Here is a 7088-nt window from a genome sequence, read left to right as displayed (position 1 = left end):
CCTAATTCTAGCATATGGAAATCAGAATTCACATGTAAATAGGTTTAAAAACATACCTTGATTGTTATATAGCAATAACAATCCAATTCCTCCTTGAATTGACCTTGGAAAGCAGAGAGTCACAAGTGTCACTCCTCTAATGGCTCACAAACACCATAAGCAAGTGGAGAAGGTATATAGAGAGAGGAGGGAGGTTATAATTCGTATCTAGGGCTTCTTGGGAAGGGATACACGAATTCATAACCCTAGGGGTGTTTATATAGGTGTAGAGATAGGGTTTCAGTCATTATCCTTATCTAGTTGATTATCCATTAAGCAACCAATAAGATAATCCTTGAATCCTTATCATACTCGAATTCTAAGACTTTCCAACCTTAAATTCGTTCACCATACCTATAAGATAATCCTTACCTTATTTTGTAACTATCACATAATTACAATTCAGCCCCTCTAGTTTAATTAATTACATTTGATCACAAAATTAATTCCCAATTAATTATTGACCAATATTAATTAAACAAATATGATTTCTCCTTTAATATATTATTCTTATAACATATTAATAAATCATATTATCCTCTCTCTCTTTATTCATTTCTCCAATCAAGTTGCTTTGGTGAAGGCAACCCAAAAGGACCATGCACCATCGGGTCAAGTACATACCAAAATAGTTATGGACTTAGACACTAATCCAACAGTTACAAGAACATCATTTGTTTCTTAGGATGGGATTCGAACCAGATGACTAAACTTTTTTTTTTTAATGATTGTTATCTAATGGAAGCTTGATCTCAGTCCTCCACTGTGTTGGGACTAGTAAAAGAGGAGCATAGTGGGAAACAAAGTACGAGGTTTAATAAGTGGGATAGTAGGAGAGTAGAAACTAATTGAAGTTTGTAGTTTTAGTCTTTCGTAAAAATTCTAGTGAGCCCAAAATCACCAAGGTAGGGTTGTAGGTTCGGACCCAATAACACATTCATGGCTTTCATATATACATGTATAATAACGAACACACTGTTATGATGTAGATACGCGAGAGCATGAGCCATGCCTAGTATAACCTCGTAGATACTCTCCCACTTTTCTCTTCGTTTCCTAGTCCCTACACCATGGAGGAACGAGCTCAAGCTTCAATTAAGATAATAATTGTAAAACAAAAGTTTAATCGTTTGGTTCGAACCCCACCCTAAGAAACAAATGGTGTTCTTCTATCAGATCGAACCAAATGTCTCGATTGCAGAAATAATGGTATTATGTAAACAACTTTAACAAATTAGACGAACGAATTTAACTAACGATTTAAATTTCTTAAACAATGGTGTTGGATGGTCGAATGTGAACAAAAAAAATTACGTAGATGTGAACAAAAAAAGAAATTGCATATATGTGAACAAAACCAATAGTACATTACCCTCTTGAATAATTATCTTTGCCACATGTATGCCATATATATGTCACGTAAACTGTAACTTGTTATAATCAGTAATAATAGCCATATGTGAACACTTTCAACAAGTTTGTTGCCTACATATGTACTAAAAAAAGTTACAAAAATATGAACAAAGAGAAAATGTAATTACCATGATAAGTCAATTTACTACAATTATTACATATAAATATTCCATGAAGTTTACTAAAACGGAAAAAACTATAAAATGACATGTGAAAAAATAATAATTTAAAATAACTACAAAATAATATGTGACAAAATGAATGAACGACAAAAAAAAATTTTATTTATTAAAATAGTTTGATAACCTAATTCGTGTGCATGTACGTTAACAATAGAAGTTAAATATAATTCTATGTGTGCATGTACGGACGTTAACAATAGAAGTTAAATATAATTCTATTTTTTGTTTTCATTTATTTTCTTATTTATATAAAATAATAATATATGAAATTTATTAATTCTCTTTTTAATACTTTTTGATTTTCATGCCAAAAATTAAATATTATCATATAGTCATCGTGGTAGTAATGTCATGGAGCCGAGCTAACGGCCCAAGGTGTCAATCGAGAAAATAATGACATGTGAAATCTATTATTTCTCTTTCTTAATTTTCTCTCTTGATTTTGATATTTGTCTTGATTTAGTGTGTAGAAACAAAAGATAGGAAGATATTTGATTTGTCTTATGACATTTGCATGAACAAAAATATTTGCCTTGATATAATAAGCATGAACAAAAATATGTGAATATTTGATTTCTAAGTTAACAATTAACAAGGGATTAAAGTCACTTGGTCCTAGGAAATATTTATGTTTGTTTTAAAATGTATCGATGTTATTTTTCTTTTCTTGGTAATATATGGGGATGAAGCCTTTTTTTACCTGATTAGTTATAGAACCACCAAATTATAAACCATCCAATTTCTGCTAATGATATTAAACATCTGTGTAAAAATTTCAAAGTTTAGACCTAAAGTGCAGAACCGTGCATAATGCAAGTTAACTACAAGGGCCACAACTCTAATTAATACATAAAACTACATGAACTAAAAATGTAATTCAGTATTTCTAAATTAATAAATATAGTAACCAAACTATAATTAATACAAAATAAAAAACTATAGAAGCCAAAACTAAAATTATCCTAAAATAAAAGCTATAAGGATTAAAATTATAATTAATGAAAATTTCAAACTATAATACCAAAATTATAATTATTGAAATTAAAAATTACATGGACCAAACCTGTAGTAAATGATAACTGAATACTACGGGACCAAAACTATAATCATCCTAAATTTAAAACTATAAGACCCAAAACTGTATAATGCAAATTAAAAACTATAATGACCAAAATTGTAATTATATAAATTAAACATTATAGGGATCAAAATTATATATTTTTTAACTTTAAGGGGTGGTTGGATTAGCTTATTAGCTTATTAGCTTATTTGTGGTGGGAATAAACAATAATCAATAAGCATGAGGAGAGATGCTTATTAAAATTAGCTTATTTAGCTTAATAAGTTGGATTTTATCCAAACACTCAAAGTTAGCTTATCGTGGCAATAAGCAATAAACACTTTTTTTTCCTATCCAAACACCCCCTAAAAACTATAAGGACTAAAAGTATAAGTAATGCAAATGATAAATTATAAAGACCAAAAGAAAGACAAAATTGCAAAAATGGTACCTACGGTATGCAAATTTTTAGGGTTTTAGTCCAAACCCCGGGTTTTTTTTGGATTTATTGTCCTTTTGGAGTGGTTTGTATGTGAAAATAGTACCTCCGAAAATTTACCATTTGTGTATTTATTTTTCATTTTTCTTTCATTTTTTTAAAATTTAATATTTATTTATTTATTTTAACAATTAAAAACAATAATAAAGGACCTCTCTCTCTCTCTCTCTCTCTCTCTCTCTCTCTCATTCTTCCTGATGATCCATCACCCAAAACACCCACTCTCATTGTAGAACCAGTGAAGAAGAAGGAAAGGACTGGTGATTCTTCGCCAGTAGTAGCAGGTTCAACCTTCTCTGCCTATTTCCACCGAGCACTCGCTGTCAAACACCCCCGAAATTGCTGTTGTACTGTCCCGATACCCCTTCCCAACCCTCTCAACGACTGTCATCTCGTTGGTCTCCTTCCCCTGTCGAAGAACTAGAATCACCGGTGATGTTTTCCCGGTACCCTATTGTCGCCACCTCCATATCCCCTTCCCTTCCTCATTCTGTCGAGAAACACCACCACAAGCACCCTCTCCGGCTATTGCTACCCTTCTCAACCCCCACAACCCCGATTAAAGGCTTGAACCGCTGGAAAAATCGACTCATCCTTCGTGCTTCATAGCGAATCAGGAAAAGAAGAAAGAAAGAAGACTGCTGTTGCTTTCAGTCCTTTTTTGTCTCCGATCAAATGGGATTTGAAGACCCATTCCCTTTCGTTTGACTGCCAGACCAAACAGAACCACCACAAGTCTCGATTTTCACGCTTATTGCTCGATTGAACTCCTCAGGACCACCGACAGTCAATTTTCCTTCCTGTGTTGCAATTGATTGGACCAGAAGACAAAGTAGGTCGTCAGAGCGGCCCTGCAGTGCTGACGCCCTTCCTCCTCCCCTCTTCGCGATCCGTTTAACCACGACCGATACTCATCGATTGTGGCCTTGTTCTTCTCAGCTTTCCTCCGTTGCGTTCCCGCTGATCCTTCGACCAGATAAAGACGAAGAGGAAGAGACCCCCTCTCATTTTGACTGTATTGGTTTATGAGTGAGAGAGAGAGAGGGAGAGAGAGAGAGAGAGAGAGAGAGAGAGAGAGAGAGAGAGAGAGAGAGAATGGGGTGTAGGCCCCATTTTACATTATATTAATAAAACATTAAACTAAATAGAAAAAAATATAACAAACATATCAAGAGGGCAATTTAGTCATTTCAATTTTCGAAGAGACCATTTTCACATACAAACTAGTCCAAAATGACCACGAATCCAAAAAAGTCATAATTTGAACCAAAACTCTCAAAAAAATGTATACCACATGGACCATTTTTGCAATTTTGTCTTACTGAAATTGATAATTAAAAAGTTATCTAACTTCCCTGTTTTAGAAATTTAAAAAAGGAAGGGTTACACAACTCCTACACAAAACATGTCAATAGAAATCTTAGGTCCTCCTTGAGTGAGATAACGGTCACTGATCTTTTACTTGCGCTTAACAAAAAAAATCTCTCTCGTAATCTGATCACACATTTGGCTATTTTCCGTTGTTGGATTTGAAACCTTAATTGTGATTTTTATAGTGATATTAATTTATGTGGATACATTGCTATTCCTTTTCATGTTTGATTCTCATGTTTATCTTTGTGTGCGGAGGTTGATTTCTTATAACGGATGGCTTACATGTTTGTGGTTATGGTTATGTTTACATTATTGCTTCATCTATTTATGTTTATTGAGCCACTACCGACAGGGCCGATCCTGAAAATGAAATATTCTTAAAGGCCAGGACGAACAAGAAAAAAAGGGCCCTTATTTTTATTATAATTTTGTATTTTTAAATAAAAATATATAATGAAAAAAATTGGGCCCTGTGCAGCTGCCCATTTTGCCCCCCCCCCCCCCCCCCCCCCCCCCCCCTCTAAGCCCCCCATGACTACCGATATCATTATATGTAATGTGTCGTGATTACTTGTATGCAAATTTAGGTTTTTGGGTTTACCCAAGTCATAGTAGTTGCTTACATATAGTACACTCTTAGAAATTTACAATTACAATCGAGTTTGTGAGAATTCAGTTCTGTGATTATTTTCATTCTCAATATGTGAATATATGTACATGGTTATACTTAAGAGTATCCATAACAAGCCTAGTTTAATGTAAGAGTTATGAGGTGAGGTGACATGTATAATTGACATTCAATGGACTTAACTTTATCATATGTTAACTTTATGAATATAAAGTTCGGTGACCATTGAATTCTTCAACAGAAAAAAAAAAAAAAAAAAACTTTTTAAATTCTTAAGTTCTTAAATATATGTTCCACTGATCTAATGCATTATAGAAATTTTCGTTAAGATTGTTTAAAGAGTGGAATAATGATGACATTCTATAGAAATGTAACGTTATGAAAATATCTACCTAATACTGTGATTTGTTGGACTAGATAAATACAATAAATAAGATACGTATAACAGAGTTAAAATTTTGTGGTATCGAATCGAAAATTTGACTATAAATTGCAAAAAACTTGTGATCAAACGAAAGGTACATATGAATTGGTACTATATTCAAAACGGATATCATGCTTCATCAAGTTTTAAACCATGTTAGAGTATTGCTCCCAAATAAATATTAGAAACTAATGTCATAATTTGGATTCATTTGGGTTACAATTTTTGCTCTCAACCCAATCTTTACATTCGGTTACTCTCGACTGTTTCCGAAAATTACAAGTCTATACACTACTAACATCTCGTAGAAAGAAGTGATTCTATTAGGGTACAATAACAATGGTGCAAAATTAGGTTGATTCTATCATGCATTCTATTAGGCCACATGCAAGCACTAGTTGACTAGTAGTTTCCGCTTCCAGGCATAAAATTATGCTTTCCAAAACAGAGGCTGTTGATCTCAGGAGTTGATATGGGAACCAAACACAGGCCTCTCTCACGGAGCCCGATTTCTGCTTCCTCATTCTGTTTAGCATATGATTAGAAATCAAAATCTGAAAGTATATACTATATATATATGCACTAATCAAACTCAAAAACCAGATAATCCAAAATTCATATATTACCCAAAATTGCACTGGTCGAACGTTTTCTGCTGAATTCTGTGTTTTCTGCAGCAACTCCTGTTCACCAACGGAAATCGTTATCTAAGATTAATAGCATATAGTTATGTTCCTTATAAATTAGCATTTTAAGGGAAATTAAGTATAAATACCTGAATCTGATCATGAAGGAAATTGATAGAGATATGAGCTTCTTGAAGCACAGAAGCTGTGTCCGTCTGCACATTTGTTTGATCAATTCTTTTAATTAATGGTCAAAACAGGATATTAATAGTATGTAGCTATCGTCATTTTGCTTTTGATTTGAATATGAAAGAAAAAGAAAATGGAGAAATTAAAGGGATGAGTAGAATCTGAAACATCGAAACAAAGAATAATGTTTAGGTAAAGGCTGACCTTGCCGTAAGGAGAGACAAGCTTTTGAAGGGCTGTGATTTTGTCAGCTAGCTTTTGGCTTCTTCTCATAGGCACCTGAACCAAGTATTTTATACTATTAACTGGTCAAAGGTGTCCAAATTACTATTATATGTACATGTCATTATAATAATTAAGCACAGTTAATATACCCTTTCTCTCACACGTCCGTTAACTCCTTGCATTCGTTCATGGACATGTTGTGCCAGTTTCTTGTTCACATTAATATTTTGATCACAACCATCACTCATACGTTTCCTAGGATTCTGTGTTGCCTGGAAACTCTAAATCATATATAAATGAACTTATGAGAACGACATTTTGTATATATAAATTATCGTTGCAAAACAAAAGAAAAGTACTTGTAGACATTGCCAATCTGGGAGTTTTTCTCTCTGGTACTCCATTACTATCGAGGGGTATTGAAGAGGA

General features: G+C 33.3%; 1 long non-coding RNA gene across 1 annotated transcript; it reads right to left on the bottom strand.

Moving 5' to 3' along the window:
• Positions 1-5749: 5749 nt before the first annotated feature.
• LOC122196791 (uncharacterized) lies at positions 5750-6611 on the bottom strand. Its single transcript, XR_008230041.1, has 3 exons — positions 6395-6611; positions 6246-6302; positions 5750-6144 (listed from the first exon to the last, which is right to left on the bottom strand). It is a non-coding gene; the product is annotated as an uncharacterized LOC122196791 (long non-coding RNA).
• Positions 6612-7088: the final 477 nt, after the last annotated feature.

The sequence above is a fragment of the Lactuca sativa genome, chromosome 2 (genome assembly GCF_002870075.4).
Source record: "Lactuca sativa cultivar Salinas chromosome 2, Lsat_Salinas_v11, whole genome shotgun sequence".
Lineage (NCBI taxonomy): Eukaryota > Viridiplantae > Streptophyta > Magnoliopsida > Asterales > Asteraceae > Lactuca > Lactuca sativa.
This window is presented reverse-complemented; position numbering and strand designations above follow the sequence as displayed.